Source organism: Parasteatoda tepidariorum, chromosome 3 (genome assembly GCF_982258835.1).
Source record: "Parasteatoda tepidariorum strain Cologne lab strain chromosome 3, Ptep-v5.0, whole genome shotgun sequence".
In the NCBI taxonomy this organism is placed as follows: Eukaryota; Metazoa; Arthropoda; class Arachnida; order Araneae; family Theridiidae; genus Parasteatoda; species Parasteatoda tepidariorum.
Window position 1 is genome coordinate 95,833,404 of NC_141757.1, and position 19,574 is coordinate 95,852,977.

The window sequence follows — 19,574 nt, forward strand, 5'->3', positions numbered from 1 at the left end:
AGACAACCCCCCTCCTTAAAATTGTTAATTTCCAGATCATGCAGATAGGACACCCCCAGACGTTCCTAGAAGTGGAGACGTTCTTGTTTACGTTCATCACGTCCCCGTTGACAGTCACCAAACAGGTTTAGGGAGATTTGATAAAACGATTTTGACTGTTCTTTTCTTAACTCAAAATAACTAACTAACCCTCCTTTTTGTCTGAATTCTTGGTTCAAAAAAAAATTGACAAAGAATAAAAAGTTTTAAGACTGGGAAACTAAAGTGGTTCGCAAAGTTCAATGATTGAGATGCTTTTCAGTACTCTGGAATTCCTTTAATCCAATTTTTATTTATTTAAATTGAACGTTATTTATGATGCGTTATTTAAAATTAGGTTAAATTGTTTTAGTTCAAAAAGTACAAAGATAAACGTAGGTTATCATGAACTAGTTATGTACTAGTTTTTATTATTAGAACAGTAAATTAAATTAAAATTAATTATTTTTCGATATTAAAAAATAAATTAATCGAAATGTTCGATTCCATTTTTTTAAAATTTTCCTTTAGTTATGCAAGTATAAAAATATGAACACATTTAGAGACTTATTTGTGAAAATAGTTCATCGAAAAATATTATTTGTGTAAATATTATAATACAAAAATATTTTAAGTTTTTTAGGTAAATGTTTGAAAGCAATAAGATTACGCCTGCGATACTTTTTATTTTGACAGTTGATTTCCTTTTTTTTTCTCCTTTTTTAAAAGTTTTTTTTAAAAAAAGATATAAAAATGGGGAAAAAATACATATTTCAACGCATAAAATAATTCCTGTAACAATATTTTTTGTAAAAATATAGTTCTTAAGAAATACTTTTATTAATTTAGTAAATATTTGAAACCGGTAAGATTAATTTATATTGCCTCAATCTTACATTAACGACGAGTCATACTTTATAAATTACATGATTAAAGTTATATTTATGCGCTAAAACTGCTCTAAAGTAGTCTAAATAATAAAAATACTTTAGGAGAAAAAACATTTCAGAATCTTTTAGATTACAGTGTGGTTAAATTACATTTAAATAGAAAAGAATGACTAATTTGACGTTAATACATGAGGGACGTTCAAATAACACGTAAGCACATTTTTGGCAATTTTGGACTCTCCTGTATCAGCTAAAATGAGTAAATCACTGATTCCATGCTTACGTAAGAAAGTCAAAATAAACACATTAAGTCACGATTTAGAATTTACGCTTAAATTTTTGTTAAAAATTTTTTAGAAGAATATCTTTATGAATCTATTATGTTTTCCTTTTGTGTTTAAAATTTTGATCTCTGGAAATCTTTGGGAAAAAAAATTTTTTTTCTTACAAATTCAACTTTTTTCCAAATTTAAAATTTTTTCCCGAGTAACCAGTTTTGTTACATTTTTTATTTTGGTTTTTAAAATAGTTTTATTTATTTATTTAAGAAAAAAAGGAAATTGTAATGTGTTACGTTAGTTTATTGCTCATAAACAATCTTCTCTCGTGTCAGCAAAAATGAACTAATCACTACCCTCACCCCTACTAAATGATTACGCTTTGAAAGGGCTTCTCCACACGCAATATAGAGCAGTATTTTTTTGGACAAAAAACCCAGGTTCGAATCCTAGTGGTGGGTGGTTGTTACGAAGTCAGCCCACAACGCTGACGTAAAATATCCTCAGAGGACTAATCCTTACCATCGGAATAATCGTGGGAGGTTTTGGTGATTTTATCTCCATGTAACGCAAATGTGGGCTAATTTTTTTTAAAAAAGTCCACCACGGAGTTCAGTTTATCTCAATGCTTGAACCAGAAGTTCACTTGTCCTCTTGGTTGAGTTCAAAATGACAAGGCCACGGCGTTAAGCATTGATAGTCGTAAACACAGAATTGGGTCGGGTGTCCATCGCCGCATATGAAATAAATAAATGAATACAAAATACGACTTTCGTCAGAAAAATTGTTTTAAAGTTGAAAAATATTTGTCTCTTCCTGTTTCAAGCTTGAACCATGAAATAATCAAAAATTGCTGGAACCTTGTAAGATGTTAATCGTTCATATCGAAATATAATATAGGTACCTTTAATTTCAAAGTTTGAACCATAATATCTCAAAGATTTTCTTTGATCTTAGTAAAGAGTTAAATAAAGCATGTTTTCGTTTAGGTTGAGCAATAGCATCGCGTATTTAAATTTCGGATGGATTACTTTACCTTATAAAATGGTCTAACCGATATGGGGCAGTTCAAATACAACCTAAACACCTTAAGAGGTTAAAGGTTTGTGATATGTCTATTTTTAGCTGAAATGTGAGTGGAGGTGTATAAACAGTGCTCTTTACGCTTGAAAGCAACGTTCTCATATTTTTAATAATAATAAATAAGTAAATGCATCATAAATGTAATCAAAAATTACATTTGGAAAAATTTCTAATTTGAAATAAAAATTAAAGTTCAGGAAAGGAAAAATTCGTCAAAGAGTCTTAAAACTTTATAGAATGAATTACTTTAAAAAAAAAAAATGTTGGCGCAGATTTTGTTTAATGCAAAAATTGCATCATCTATTCTAGAAATAAATTAATAAAGTAAAAGTCGAAATGCTTACGTAATATTTGAATGGCCCCCTATGAAAGTTGCAGAAAATGAGCAGTTTTTTTCCCCAACATGGGCTAAAATTTTACAAGGTAATTTTTATTTCTAAACGGATGAATTTGCATTTTTTCCATAGATCTTTGAAAATGTTAAGAGATATGTTTATGATATGTTGTATGAAAAGTCTATGCTTTTATCAATATTTTTTGATACAAAATCAATCTCTTGAATAATTTATTTACCAGATTCTGGGACATTGAAAATAATTTTTTCTTATACCGATTATCGTGACAGTGATAAGCCTAAATTAACTAAGATAAATAGTTTAAACACGACATTTCGTAGACATTAGATCAAGATGATACTCAATCACGCATTTGGACAGATTCTAAGATTGATCAGGAATTTCAGAGGTGGTCACTGAACAAATAGTAAACACTTGACACATCAGAAAATAAACATCCTCTTCACTTGAAACAGTTTAGATAGGGAGTTGGAAAAGCGTGTGACAATCAAATACTGATAAATTGACAACCATGAACAACTGACACTTCAGAGATTTCGTTGATTGTATCTTCATTTCAGATTTTGTCTTATGAATTATTATTATTGTTTATACTTTTAAGTAAATAAATAAGAGATTAAATCATATTTATATTTTAAATACTTTTCCATTATCCCACGGTACAATGATTTAAATACTTTTCATTAATTTAATAATTTACAATGTAAATTTTTATTTGAATTGTAAACTTTACAATTGTCTCAATGCAAGTTGACATTGATTTAATTTGCGTTATAAATTTGACAGTATGCAGTTGGATCAGTGCAAATTGAAATCGATTTAACTTGAATTATCAATTTGATATCGAATTGAAGTTATAAGCCATTTTTATGATCAGCATCGATTATTTGCTGATTAAAGAAAGGCTAAACTTGGCCTAACAGCCATGAATAAATCGAGCAAATTCATAACAGTTATGAAAGTAGATTATTATTCGTAAAAAAAGAGTTAGTTCATCTGATGATAAAGCCTTCGAAAAGCAGTTTTAAAATCAACGAATTATTCCAAATTTTTGCATTTGAGTCCTAACAATACAGCATTGGAGTAACTTTTAGAATATTAAAAGATTAGCTCACAGCCACTTTTCATTTTCTAAACAGTATGGTTATTCTTCTGATTGATATTTTTTGTTATTTTCATAGTTCATTGATCAGCGGTTCCCAAATGGTGTTCCGCGGAACCCTAGGGATCCTTGTTTCATTCACTAAATATTTTCAAAATACTTAATAAAATCTGAATGATTACATGTTTTCAAAATAATTAATAGTATTTCGTTAATTAATACATTCATAATTGCTGATGAATTTTATCGATTAAGTCTCGGAGTTCTGCCAGAAGAAGGTCAACTTAGGGTTCCGCAACCGAAAAAAATTGGGAACAGCTGTTATAGATGGTCATGATATTGATTATGTTATTCTTAGATAAATACGTTATTCCAAACAAATAAATAAATAAAAATAAATAAATAAATAATAAACTAATAATAATAAGGAAAAACTCAGAATTAAAATGAATAAAGAAAAATTCTTAATAATAAAGAAGTTAAAAAGGATCACTGACCTATTAATTGATTTTCTGAATAATGTCTAAAAAAATAAAACGAAAAAAAAAACATTAATCAATATTTTCCTTTATTCTTTTCTGCAAAAAAATACTTAGGAACATTCTAACAATCAAACCGATACTACGATCTCTCTTTCTGTAAGGCACATATTTCATGGAAATATATATAAAAGAAAACAAGGCGGCGGAACGATGATGTATCGGCCCGATTAATGAGAGATCTGACACTCTGCGCCTGAATTGCGAATAATCCATCGGCCCATGCTTGGCAGGATACTAGAAGATGGTATAAAAGAAAGAAAATGCTGCCAGTTTTCACTCCTCAACGACCCTCAATGCTCGCCAGCATGGAACAAAAGTCCTGTTATCAGTTTTCTGTAATATTACCCGTCAAAATACGTGGCCTATACTTGGCTGCCTTCTTTAGAAATAGAGCCAGTTCTAAGGATTGGAATTTTCGTTTTAAAATTTCTCTTCTTTTTTCTGGGTGAAAATAAAAATGTCAGTAAAGGGATACATAAATTTTTTTTCGTTTTTTTTTACATTGTATTTTTATTTGATTTAATAGTTTCGTAATATTAAAGTAGCTACTTTTTTATAAGACTAAGCAGTTAAGTTCGTTTATTGATAATGTCTATTATAACCGACTATTTGTTTTTATGAAATGGAAGTTAGCAGCTTAATTATCTTATAAAATTTATTGATTGTATGATAAATACAGATAACTGAAGAGTAAATAAAAGTAAAGCATTCCAGCAACAGCCTATTGTGGGCCAGGGGTTCACGAAAGTTAAGACGCTACAACTTTGTGACCAATAGCATGATGGGGATAATGTGGTCGGCATTGCATCATTTTTATTTCTCGGGCAAGTTGGTTCCCATCGATATGAATAGGTTTCAAGCGGCCGCTCTTGGTCGAACCCTAGTTCTTCACACTGACAACTCAGTTCCTAAACCACTTTGCTCTTGCGGCTCCACGAGTTGTATACATTTCAAAAAATTCGATTTCGTATTAAACCGTAATATCGGTACCCTGAGCAATAAAACTGTGCATGTTTAATGCAACCTAAAAGAGGGGATAAATTCATTTTGGTTCAAACTGAGCTATGGTATTGTTTTGTCTAATTTAGGAAGTACGATAATATGGTTTAAATTAGTGCCATATTAAGGTAACCAAAATTTTAAACTCCATTGAGCGTTCACACGTTTCAAAATATCTAAGTTGGGGTAAAAACTTGTTCATTAACTTCTGAAAAACCATAATTTTTCAGATCCAAAAGTCATAGAACATTTTTAAGTAAAATGAATTCTTTAAATTTTGCAATTGCAATTTCCCATCGAGAAAAATAAAGTTTCTCAAGCGCTTTATGCTTTTCTTACACATTAATTTTACTGAAATGCTTTTTACTGCTTTTTTTAAAATTCAGCTCTCTAATTACGCTGAAGTAAATAACAATTATGCATAATAATAAATTTGAAATGAAATATAATTAAATTTTGTAATTTATTCTGTTCGCCTAAAAAGAAAGGACAAAATCAATGAATCATCTTTGTATATGCGCGCTGAACAATGTTTTTAACGTAAGCACAGAATAATTTTTCTTTAGGATTTGTTGGCTATGAAATCAAGGAAGATTCATATTTTAATACCAAGAAATTTCTGCTAAATAAGTATTGAAAAACTTAACAAATTAAAAAATTTGCATTCATTCAGTTCTAAACGTACTAGGTAAAATTGAGTTCTCAGGTTTCAGTATCAGGGTACTATTAGACAGTATATCAAAATTAGACAGTATATCAAAATCAACCCTTTTTATCCTAGTATATTCTTCAACAAAATTAATCAATTTTTAGTATTAGCTGATCATACGAATCAGCCGAGATGCTGATTTCACTGATCCATCAAAAAAGAAAAGAGTAGTTTTCATATGTGACTTATGAAGTTCCAAAGACATTTTACTTTAAAAAGCGCAAAAATCGCATTGAAACGTCTACAAATATATAAACAATGAAATATTTAAACTAAGCACAAAATTAAGATTGATCTTCAAAAAGCTCCACAGAAACTTAATAAACCCAAATTACTGTTGGATAACTAAAAATAGCATTTATCCAGTAAACTATCTAATTTCATCACAACTGAACACAATTTTTTATAAATCAGCTGAAGTGTACGAGTTCGCTGATCCATCAAAAAAGACATTAGTAATTTTCATTTGTGGCTTATCAAGTATGAAGATATTTTATTTTAAAACGAGCAAAAATCACATTGAAACGAATACGAATATATAAACCATAGAATAGTTAAACTAAGCACAAAATCAAGTTCGATCTTCAAAAAGCTCCATAACGACAAAATAAACCCAAATTACTATTGGATAGCTAAAAATAATATTTATCTAGTAAACTGCAAATTACTATTGGATAACTAAAAATAGCATTTATTTAGTAAACTACAAATTACTATTGTATAACTAAAAATAGCATTTATCTAGTAAACTATCTAATTTCATCACAACTGAACACAATTTTTCGTGAATCAGCTGAAGTGCACGAGTTCACTGATCCATCAAAAAAAGACACATGCAGCTAGCAACTTTCATAAGTGGCTGATCACGAAGCATATAATAGTGGCAATAAGTTCCACTCATTTTTTGGTGAAATTGACCCGATGCCTCGCGCCAAAAAATAGTTCTATTGATTCAGCCGGTCCTCCATGGGATCGTAATGGCGTTTTTGGAATGGGCACAGCTGCCCGGCATCTAACTGTGGTGATTCCCTTGAGTGTAGAAACTGACACAAAAGGTGTGCCACAGGTTTTAAAAACCTTTTTTTAGACGTTCTCACCTGAGACAGCTCTACTGCAGAGATCATTTGATTATTCATGAATAGAGGGATGGAATATTCATTGCTTCGTCTTAAATGATGGTTATTATTTGAAAATTAATTTTTGAGTTTTACTGCCACACTTGAAAAAAAAATTCGAGAAAGGGTTACAACAGTTAACTTGAGTTCAGTATTGGGTTAACTGTTGAAAATTGCTTTCATAGTTAACAGGGTTAAGGCAGTTTGCAAGAAACTTAAGTTCGCAAAATACTATGTAACTAAAAAAAAAAAGAAAGAAAATCATTAGTAACCGTAATGAGATGACCATTTTTGATAATGCCTTTTTTTAAATTTTTTACCAGTAATAATTTTAATTGCAGTTGCTTATTTAAAAATTGCGCGGCCATTTCCCATTACTAATTACTTCTTTTTCTATCAATTTGTTTGAGACAATATATATTTACATCAATAGATATTTTATTCATATGTAATTGATACGCTGAGGATTTGTAAGATATTTTTTTTATTTCGGAAAATTTTGAAAAATAAATATTTATTTTTATTTAATTAACTGAAAAGTTAAGGACAGCATAAATTTTTGCAAAATTGTTAGCATTGTTCATCCATCTCTATTTTTATATATAATAAGAATATTGTGATAATTAAATTTGCTTTCTATACATATATATATTTTAAATGTTCGTAGTAATATTTGTCTTTTACTTAAATGTGGCACTATTTTTTATGAGAATTAATAAAAGAAAAGAGAAAGAAACTTAACTTTCCAAACAAAAATATAAGTTGAGAATTTAATGGTATATCTAAATCATGTTAACGTTCTGCCAATTGAATTAATTTAAATATCTCAATGGAAATTATGGTATATACGCTTAAGGTAAAAGTAAATTATATACTTTTTTTTATCAGAACCTATTCGTAATAATTTAATATTTGCAATTAGAGAAGAAATGAAGTGAATATGTGATTTAACTAGATTTAATTGGATATCTGTAAGCGACGTCAAGCTTAAGTGTCGAACTTAATTGGGTTTCTGAACCGACTAACGATAACGTCACTTGCAAGTATCCAATTGAAAAGTTTTCTTATTAAACTGAAGCATATTTTGAAAATTGGCTTAGATCTTTTGAGTGAAATAAATAAAAAAAATTGTCGTTTTAATTATACTTCATATAATAAATAATTCAACAAATAATTGCCAAATCTAGCATAGTGTTTGACAAGAAAGGGAATAATACAGGGAAAAAAACTAATTAATAATATTTTAATTTTTGTCTTCAGATTGGTATGCCAGTAATTTTCTCCAATTATACCTATATATCGCAAATTAAACATGTTGACAAAACTAATAAGAAAATATATACATATTTCATATTTGATTCCTTAATTCTTTGGTGGGGGGTGAGGGAAACTCATGACGACAAATGTTTCCTGACAAAATTCTCCAGTATCCCTTTAAATACTTAAAACAATTTCCTCTGTCACTTAACTTTCACCAACTGAAACTAAAACGACTAGACTTAAAACCAAGTCCCCGAAAGAATATTCGTTTATCTTTCCAAACGCCAACAGGGTTGGCGTCAGATTTTCTGGCCTGCTGAAAATGACGGATTCTTCCATTGCAATGTTTGGACAAGCAGTCTACCATAAAAACAGGCCAACATTTCACGCACTGGGTAAACTTTTACCTTCAGATGAAGTAAACAAATAGTTGGTGGATGAGGGAGGGCTTTGACAGTCCACCCTATTCTCTGAGTGATTTCAAGCCACCCTTGCATCCATTGTGTTCTACAGAGCGCATACTTTAGGGGATGGGAAGTACACAATAGATGCATTTGGCGACAGCTGTCAACTTATAGAAAGAGTAGGGGTGGTTTCTTTTTACAAGGGTACCACAGGAGTCCAGGGCTAGACAAAATGTGGATTCCTATCTGACGCCACCCCCCTCCCCTAGATGAATCAAGAGTTGCGAGGTTTTGATGAAGTGCCTCTCCCTTCATGGTGGCCTTTGCTTTGTTCGAACACAGAACAATTTCAGAGCTGAGAAAGAATTCTATGGAAAAAGAGGATTAGTTCGCCTGTCTCTGATAATCCATTTTCCACTTTTTTTTAAACATTTAATCTTTAGGACTATATTTTTATATAATATGGGGTTGGTTGTGATTAAATTGAGACGTAAAACGAGTTTGATAGTATAGATTATGGGGAAACATATAAGTGGGGTGAAATGTGAACTGAATATTAAAGTAGCATTAGAAATATTGTTAAATAGAAGCTATGTTAAATTTAAATATTCTGTTTTTATTTATTTTTATTTTGAAATGTAATTCTGGTTGTCACTTTTTTTGGTTGAAAATATTTAGAAAATTCTGTAAAGCTTGAACATGCAATTATGTATTGTGATAAAGGGATAAGAATTACAGAACATTAATACATTTTTACTGCTGTGTCTAACAGTGAGTGTAAAAAAATGCTATACCAAATTTTGGTACAAAGTACCAGCACTTTGAGTGCATAATCCGTAAAATCCATTCTAACCGTAAATTTTTATTTAATTGGAGTGATTCAGTGATTTTACGGTAATCATTACTGCAAAAATTACGATTTATCAGATTTTTCTGGTAAACTTTTCTGGTAATTTTTTTCTGGTAAAAATGAATTCTGTGGTAAAATTCTGAAATTTCAAGTAACGGTGTTACCATATATTATATTACTAATATAATTCTCGAAAAAAAATTTCTTTAAAAGAATGGAATTTTTTTTATCTTTGAAAACATTAAAAACTATTTTTTTTTATTTATCTTCATTACAGATTTAACGGCATATGCTCAGAAATATTTTGTTGTCATAAAACTTCGAATGCTGCCAAGGATGTTTTTTTATTTTCATTTCGAGAGCTCAATTTATTCAAATGAAAATTGTATAGCAAACTATTTTAACTGAGTTTTAAAATACACAAAGTTCAAAGATATCAAATTTTTGATTAAAAAAAAAGCTTTTAAATTACAATCTTATGCTAAGAGTAATAATACAGTACATTTCTGAAAAAAATAAACTTTTTTTTGATAGTTCTCCCTTAAAAATGAAACAAACATTTGCCTTTTTTGGTGAAAAAAAAATTCTTAGTGAATGCTTAATCTTATCAGTGAGGGAGGGGGCACCATAAGGGTGCCTTAAGGAAAGGAGGCGGAATCTATAAATCAGTGGCGTGGGAGGTTTATGCGAAGCTGACCAAGTTCTGTTTACACTGTTCTGTACACACTTCACCTTCAGCTAGATTAGATGGAGAGATTATGAGGTTTTTAAGAGGTTGAACTCTCTATTCAACTTACTCAGAAGACTTTTCTTTCTTTTTATCTAATCTGCTGTTTCAACTGACACAAACGGCCAATGTTTTCATAAAAGCGTCCTGTTTGTTGGGTAACGCGATAAAATTGCAAATGAACTGGAAAACCTGTCCTTATAGGTATTATCAGTGTCTCTGTTTTTAGTAGGAATGTTTCGGTTAAAAGAAATGAACAAGCTGTTTAACGGGAACACCTTGGCATACAACAAATAGTTGTTTTTTTTAGAGTTAAATACTTTAGAAAAATAATTACAATTTATTTTTCTGTTGTGTGCTTGTCCCATAAATGTATATTCTCTGTAACAGCAGTATTTTGCAATTGATAAATTGTAGTTTTTGTGTGAGTTACTTTGGAGCATGTTTAGTTAAAAATCTAAGCAAGCTTGTTTATTTATAGATTATGAATCTGTGTTTCAATTGAAATAAATATGAGCGTAATTTGGGAGAGGATGTAACATAGCTTTGCCCGGAAAATGACATATGAACATTAATATGTTTTGTCCAGGGCTTGATTTAGAAATGCGTGGACCCTAGGTTGCACAGAACTGTCAGGGGTCTGGTCGTTACTTTAAACGAAATTTATCCGTTGTTTAATAATGAAGTGCTTATAAATTATTTATAATATGAATAAATTACGATATATTAGTAAATTTGAACTTATATCTATTTCAATCTCCGTTAACTCATAATTCTGATAAACAATTCTTAAGGAAAAACCCAAAAAGAAATTATTTGTAACATTTAGGGGGCCTTCAGACATGAGGGGGGCCCTTGGCCTCACAGGCCTTATGATAAATCAGACACCGTGTTTGTGAAACAAATATAGACAAGTATGTCTGAGCCTTCAGTCGGGGTGGCTAGAAAGCTTACCTCTCTATGATAATGAACCAAGGTTCGAATCCCAGTGATATCTGGTTGACGTAAAATATCTTCATTGAAAGACATATGTTTGGTTAGAGCCTCCATTGTTGAATTTACCACGAGAGGTTTTCATGGTTTTCCTCTTAGTGTAAAGCAAATATTGATAAATTTATGTGTAAAGCAAATACAGATTTCCTCTCTGTGCAAAGCAAATCCAAATAAAAAGTCCTCCACGATGGCTAGTTAATTCGAAGGCTTCATCCAGGAGGTCGCGTCTTCTGGGTTAAGATGAAAATTATTGAAAATTTTATGTTAAAGCGAAAATTTGTAAAGAATTGAAGAAATCTCCATAATGAGTTATATTTCTGTAGTTAAAAACATCACGTTTTAAATATTTAATTTATAAAACATATAGATTTGAAAGACAGATAGAAATATATTTAATTAATATTTTAATATTATAATTTTATTTAATAATAATATTAATAATAATTTCAAACCATTTCTCGCCAGTTTTTTTAATTTAGTTAATAATTTTTATTTATTAAATATACTTGCAAAATGTAGAATTTTGAAGGAATTTTAGAATGTATGACTCAAAAGAATAAAATATTTGTTTATAAGCAATATGTTTATAATTTAATATTTTAGTTTTAGCCTTATTAAACTCAAATTTTTAAGTTTTATATTAAGGTAAAACGAAATAAAGTAACCTCTTACAGAAGACAATGCTTTACTGCAGAAAGGATTAAACTCTTTTAACTTGAATACGTCAGTGAGTTAATAATAATTTCATTTATATTTATTAAAAAACTGAGCAAAATCATTATTTTTAACAGTCTCGCCACTGTTAAATCAACCAAACATACGTAATACGCCAAGATACCATTTACTTCTAAGAAAATTTACTGTAATTTTTGAATTGAAAAACTTGATTCTTAAACACGACAACAAGTTAACTTATTTTAGCAGTTTTGATAGATACTTAATAACTAGTTACATAAATAGGATTTAATATATATAAATGTACATTCATTTTGCAATTTGTTTTATTATTGAAATAATTTACTTACGTATTTTTCTGAACGTAAAATTTTCACCAATCGCTAAAAACTGATTAGAGCATGCCAAAAAATGTTTTTTTCAACGATGCATTAAGAAGTTCAAATTCTTTTGATATTATTTTCTTTTGCAACATGTAGGTAAATAATAAAGTTTTTTTTTTCTAGTTTGAGTTACTAACTTCTTCAAACTGAAATAATAAAAAAAATTTTTCCTTACAGTTACTAAATCATTTTAGCTATTAAAAGTCTCTTACGAAAACAGAAGTTGATGACTCATAGAATAATTTATTCCATTTCGTTGATATAAAAAAGGCAAATTTTACATCAATGTGATTTTTATTTAATTATTCTAGAAACACGAGGCAATCATAAAAAAATTTAATGGAGATGGAAATTTCGAAGATTGTGTAGGACTTTCTTTTAAGAGCTGATGAAAAATGATGTTTAGTCTTGTAAACATTTTTCATTTCTATTATTTAATGGTGTTGAGTTAGCTTATTTCCGTGTTGACATTCACTGCCATCCGAAGGAACATATTTTTAGAATAGCTGTTGAGATTGCATACTCATTTTTTCCATCAGGAAAAAGAAAATTTGAGCTACTTTTAACAACATTACCATCTACAAAATTCTATCATGAAAATGTAGGTTTAGGATAGCCTTGATGCATTGAATTTCTTTTCATATAATGATTTTTCTTCGATGTCTGTGGTATGAAATATGTAATTTGAATCTACTTGACTGTTGAATAAAGAAAAAGGTGAAATGTTACTTTCGCCTAGCCTATATTTTTGTAGTATTATAAATCGGGAAACCTGTATTTCGGTAGAATATTAGTTGGATAACTTCCATGTTAGTAATACGAATACGAAGGATTCGAAGGATACGAATACGTTAGGAATACGAATTTTCGCTATGTGTGATATGGTCAATAGTAGTATTCTGACAAGTTATATTTTAGAATGACTAGTTGAGTAAACTATATTTCGTAAGTATAATTTATTTGAATAATCTATATTTCGGTAGTACCATTAGTTGGTAAACCCATATTTTGGTAGTATTATTAGTTGGTGACCAAAATCTTGGTAATATTATTATTCTGGTAGCTTATATTTTAGTATTATTAGTTAAGTAACCTATATTTTGTTAGTATTATTAGTTAAGTAACCTATTTTTAGTTAGTATTATTAGTTAAGTAACCTATATTTCGTTAGTATAACTAACTGGGTAACTTGTACATTGCTGTAATTATAAGTTTAGTAATCTATATTTTGTTTGTATTATTAGTTGGATAGTAGTCTGGTTATTTCGTCAGTATTATTACAAGGATAATAGCCTGGAAGTTTCATTAATATTATTAGTTGAGTAACAATTATTTTGTTAGCATTTTCAATTAATGTAAACTGTAATTACTTCTTTTTATGCTCAATTTATATAATTTTCTTACACAAGTAATTATAGTACATTTATCGAAATACTCACAACATAAAAATTACTCAACTTATAATACTACCAAAATATAGGTTACCCAATTAATAATACTAATGTAATATAGATTTCGTGACCCATAATAATAAAATATATACTACCAGAATAATAATACTCGTACTATCAAAATTTAGGTTACCCAATTAATAATACTATCAAAATATAGACTTTCCAACTAATAGTACAACCGATATAAGGATTACTCAAAGAATAACTCTAACGAAATACGGGTTATTCAACTAATACTATATAGGTTGCCAGAATAATAATACTACTGACATATAGGTTACCCAACTAATAACGCTACCGAAATACAAGACAATTTTTTAAAAATAAGTTTGAATTATTTTCGCAACATTAGCGCTTGGTCTGCTACCTTATAAGATTTTAAATAATTTGCTTTAAACCTTCACCGCATCACAGCCAGACGAATAACAGATTTTCCTTTTAGTAATTATGTACCAATATCAAAACAGCTTATTTTGGAAAGTTTTTATTCAGACTATTACTTTTAAACTTTTATAAAAAGGCATAAATTTTAAATCTAACCCGACAAAGCATCTGATATTTTCCGATTCTCAGCAATTTTTTCACATTTTTGCTTAATGAAAGGAATAAAATCTCTCAAATAATCTTAGGAATAAAGGAAAATTTATGCTTAAGGATTTTCTCAAGAGAACTATAATAACTAAAAAATTTTGAAAACTTACTCATGTTCTTTACTTTAATCTGGAGTTGGTCATAAATTCGAACAAAATCATGGTACAGATGAAGTGGTTTTTCTATTACATTTTATTCAGACATTCCTTTTCTGTTCTTATTACATCCGAAATACCGGAAAAACCGCCAGGAGGCGTTTGTGTACCAGACGATTTTGTTCGTTTGCCACGCACTATCATTATCGAAATAAATTCCGCCTACAGAATCACCATTTTGGGGGTAGGACGCGACGCAAATGGGGCATTTGTCAGATGAAATGTCTATCGGCGACCACTTCCTTGCTTTATACACACCGATCTTTTCGAATGTTTCAGACGATAATGAGAAGACTTGGAACAGATATAGAGAGTTAGCGTATACAGAATATTAAGAAATAATTAAGTTAAAAATGAAAGAAGAAAAGGACAATATATATTGCTGAAGGAAATCTTTTTATAAAAATAATAATGTTTAGCATATCAACAATTTAATATGGGAGCACTTTTGGGTTGATTAAATATTAAATCAGATCGACTACAAAAGTCAGGTGCTAAAAATAATGCACGTAATAATGCAGAATATGTTACTAAATAATAAATTAAACATAAAAGAGAAATAGATAATAATGTATGTAATATTTTTTATAGAAATAATCATGCTTACTAAATTGTTTAGCTTGTAAACAATTCAATATGATAAAATAAATTAACAACTATAAATGCTGAATCAAGTCACCGAATGAGCAAGATCGGTGCTAAAAATAATGCACGCAATAATGTAGAATGTTACTAAATAATAAATTAAAAATGAAATGTTAAAAAAAAAAGAGAAACGAATTATAATGAATATCATCAAATGAATAAGTCAGGTACTGATAATATTTTTTTGTCGAAATAATTAGGTTTAGCTAGTAAAAATTTCTATATGATAGTATAAGTTAACTGTTATAGATGCTAAATCACAGAACATCGATTGAGAAAATCAAGCAAATAATATTGTAGAATGTTACGAAATAAAAGTTAAAAATTAAATAAAGAGAAACGATAATGGATATTACTGTAAGTAATATATTTTTATTTAAATAAATATGTTTAGAGCTTCAACATTTAAGTATAATAGCACATGTCGGTTGTTATCAATATTGAATCAAGTCAGTAGGTCAGGTATTAAAATTAGTACAAATAATAATGCAGAATATTACGAAACTATTGCGTTCGAAATGAAAGGGAGAAAAATGATAACGCCTGTTACTTTGAATAATTTTTTTTAATTAAAAAAATTATATTTTTTGCTTAGCTCATCACATTTAAATATGATAGTATATATAAGTTGCTATAAATACTGTAAATGATTATCAGAGAAATTAGTCAGATGCTAAAATAAGTACAAATAATAATGCAGAATGCTATGAAATAGTAAGTTAAAAAGGAAAGAGGAGCTGGATATTACGGCATGTAATATTAACTGCGAAATGTTACTTTGATTAAAGACTCTTTACCTTTTAATCGAAAACTTTGAAAACGGAACTCAAAAGAACTTAATTAAAAGCTAAAATTGAAAGATAAAAATTCTATTGTTTTGACTTTTCATTTTCATTTTACGTTACTTTTTTATTTTACACAAAGTGCAAAGAGCAAAAAACGAAAAAGAAATATAAAAACGAAATAATCTGAATAACTTTCACATATAAAGACTCACTCTTAATGGTTCAGGGGGGTGGCCTCAAATATGTAATTAATTAGTGCAGACGATATTTTAAGTTACGAAATCAGACACAAAAAAAGTACTTTATCTGAATAAACATACATTTTTTCCAACGGTTTTGGATTCATTACTGGATTTGGATTCGCAATCTGGGAAAAATGGTCCTAATAGTTTGGTCAGGAGAGCGGTTGAAAGTTCGAACCCCTAAATTTGCTTTTTTCGTATTTCGTCATATCTCGAAAACTTCTTAAGCGAATAGAAAAGTTTTATCACGGTATCATGAACTAAATTTATCCAAAGATAATTCCATTGGAAAAATAATTTTTAATAATAATTTATTATTTTATTTAATAATAGTCGGGAATTTTTTGAAGTGCAAGGTAAATAAATTTTTAAATTTTAAAGAATGCAATTTTATATGGTAAAATGCAAAATTTTAATGAAATTGGTTGAATAGTTCTTGAGGAGTTGAATTTTAAATATCTGATGTTTTTCTCTTTTTTTTTAAAAAAAGGCTAAAAAATTTGCTTTTTCACATGATATTTTTGCGGTATACTTTTTAATTTAAATTATTATTATTTCGAATTCCAAGTCAGCTTTCTTAATTTTAAAAGGATTTTAAATAAAATTTGTCCATAATTTAATTTTTAATTTTAATATATGTCGTTTAGAAATAAACGTTTATTATCATAATAACTTAGAGAAATTTGCTGAATTTCTGCATACTTTAAAGTAAAATCAAAGTTGGACGACACTTTAGAATAATTTCAAAGTTCGCAACTTAAAGAGTGGATGTTGTTTGGAGAAGTATATGCGCAAAGTTTGACAATATTTTAGGTGAGTGAATGTGAAGTTTACAAGCAGTTAGGCGGGAATTTAAAGTTAGGCGATATTTTAGGAAAACTATTTAGTTATAAAATTGCTTAAAGTAATGTTTTGTTATAATTTAAACCTTCTTCATAATGCGAACACTAATTTAAATAAATTTCTTGCAGAAATGAAAGTTTGATAGGATGACAAGTTAAGTTAGACGATACATCAGAGTCACTGTTGTTGTTGTTATTTTGCTTTATAACCGTACTAGTAGTTGAACTGCCGACCCAATTTTGGGATTTACGACTCCTATTGCGCAAATCCGTAACTTTGTAATTTTTCAGTTTAGGACATTTTTTTTCTTAAATTTCTCAAGAATTACTTAGAAGATTATTTTTTTAACTTTAGAGGTGTTCAGCTCACACGATTTTTCATCCTTAGCAATAATGTTTTAAGCTTTCAGTGGTTTGAGGGATCGACAGTAAATTAAGATAAAAACAAGTATTTTTGAACACCCTAAGCTAGAAAATCAAGCAATAAGCTTGAAATTTTTATTGATAACTTTGGTTGTTATTTGCGCTAACTGCAAAACATTTCGTAAACCCAGCTTAAATATTTATGTAAATATGTACTACATTTTCATAAACTAATTTTTTTGTCTTAGGTTATTTTTGCTATAACTATAAAAATATTTAAATAAATTAAACAAAATTCATGAAAAAATTTAAAATTAATTACAAAATTGCTGTTTTGAAATCAGAAAAAATTTGAAGAAACCGCTTAAGATATGGATATATAAATTAGTTCTTTATACTGCGCATGAGCGGAAAAATTAAAAAAAAAATTCTTTTCTCTCCATTTTGACAACCAATGAAAAAAGTCTGTCTCCTTTTTGTCACTTTTGACTAGCCCTCCTAAGATATAACTAGACATTTTTTTTATTCGCTGCGAGCTTATAAAATAAAGGTTTACAGGAAGAATAATAAATTTTTCCACAACAATGGATAAATATTCAATATTTATCCAAATTTAGTACAAGTTTAACTGATAAACAGTGGTTGACAGTTGTCTATCTATGAACGTCTTTTAGAACATAAAATTTCAAAATTTTAGTTACATTTCTGTGGTTAGTATAGCGATTTGAATGATATTTTTTAAACCAAATTAACAGTTAATAATTATCGATCTAACAAATTTTAAACAAATAGCGACGGCGCTTAATTTTTTTTTTAGTTAAACGAAGTAATTTTGTCACTATTAATATAGCATTGATAAAAATTGAAAAAAGCATAATAAAAAAGCATTGAAATTTAGTTGAAAAAGCACTAAATATTATAATTATTCTTTAAATGAATATTACACGATATCAAATTGTGATGTATTCTAAATATGGTTCTGAAAAAGAAACTACAAAGTACTTTTTTAAAGAAAGTATTTATACTGAATTATATTGAAGAATGAATCGAAACTTACACGGATCTTTTCCCTTCAAAAGGAAGAGCAAAAAGAATTTTAAATTCAAATTTATTTTAAATATATTCGAAAAGTGTTCCTTAACTGATCCGAAGATTCCCTGTTTTCCCGGAATTTTCTTCCAAAGGTCCCCAACGTTCTCTTTGCATGCGAAATGCATATTGATTCAAATTTGGATATGTTTAAATTTAAAAGCAAACTTAAAATATTCAACGCTGTATCGTAGATCTCCCGGAATAAGCATTCATTATTTTACCAACTTATTATTATTAGCATTTTTTTAAGTTTTGTTTTTTTAATATTAAGTGCATAAATATTTTTTCTTCTTCTTTTTAAATCACGGTTGCGAAAAATTGAGTGAAGCGTTTGTTAAAGAAAGATGGGAGAAAAAATAGAGATACGTTAGGAAAAAGTAAAATTGGAAAGATGAAACAAATATATTGGGTGTTCTACACTCATTATTGTCGCATTTGTTTCACTCTAAACCGCATTCTATACATATTATTCCTTTTAATACATTTTCTAAATAAAAACAGGTAGGCAAAAAATATGCACGTCAATACTTAAGTGAGGAAAAATTGAGTGAGGCGTTTGTTGAAGAAAGATAGAAAAAAATAGAGATACGTTTGGAGAAGTAAAATTGGAAAGGTGAAACAAATATATTGGGTGTTCTATACTCATTATTGTCGCATTTGTTTCACTCTAAACCGCATTCTATACATATTATTGCTTTTAATAAATTTTCTAAATAAAAAAAGGTAGGCAAAAAATATGCACGTCAATACTTAAGTGAGGAAAAATTGAGTGAGGCGTTTGTTGAAGAAAGATAGAAAAAAATAGAGATACGTTTGGAGAAGTAAAATTGGAAAGGTGAAACAAATATATTGGGTGTTCTATACTCATTATTGTCGCATTTGTTTCACTCTAAACCGCATTCTATACATATTATTGCTTTTAATAAATTTTCTAAATAAAAAAAAGTAGGCAAAAAATATGCACGTCAATACTTAAGTGAGGAAAAATTGAGTGAGGCGTTTGTTGAAGAAAGATAGAAAA

General features: G+C 28.8%; 1 protein-coding gene across 3 annotated transcripts in view; it reads right to left on the reverse strand.

The window, feature by feature from the left end:
- LOC107451394 (frizzled-5) overlaps nucleotides 1-19,574 on the reverse strand; it is a 107,017-nt gene that overhangs the window by 21,895 nt on the left and 65,548 nt on the right. The window contains exon 1 of one of the 3 annotated variants that reach the window (XM_043048071.3): nucleotides 14,540-14,746. The exons of the other annotated variants lie outside the window; for them this stretch is intronic. The gene's annotated coding sequence lies outside the window, so the exon portion shown is untranslated. Of the gene's footprint in view, nucleotides 1-14,539; nucleotides 14,747-19,574 lie in introns of those variants that run through there. 3 annotated transcript variants of the gene reach the window in all.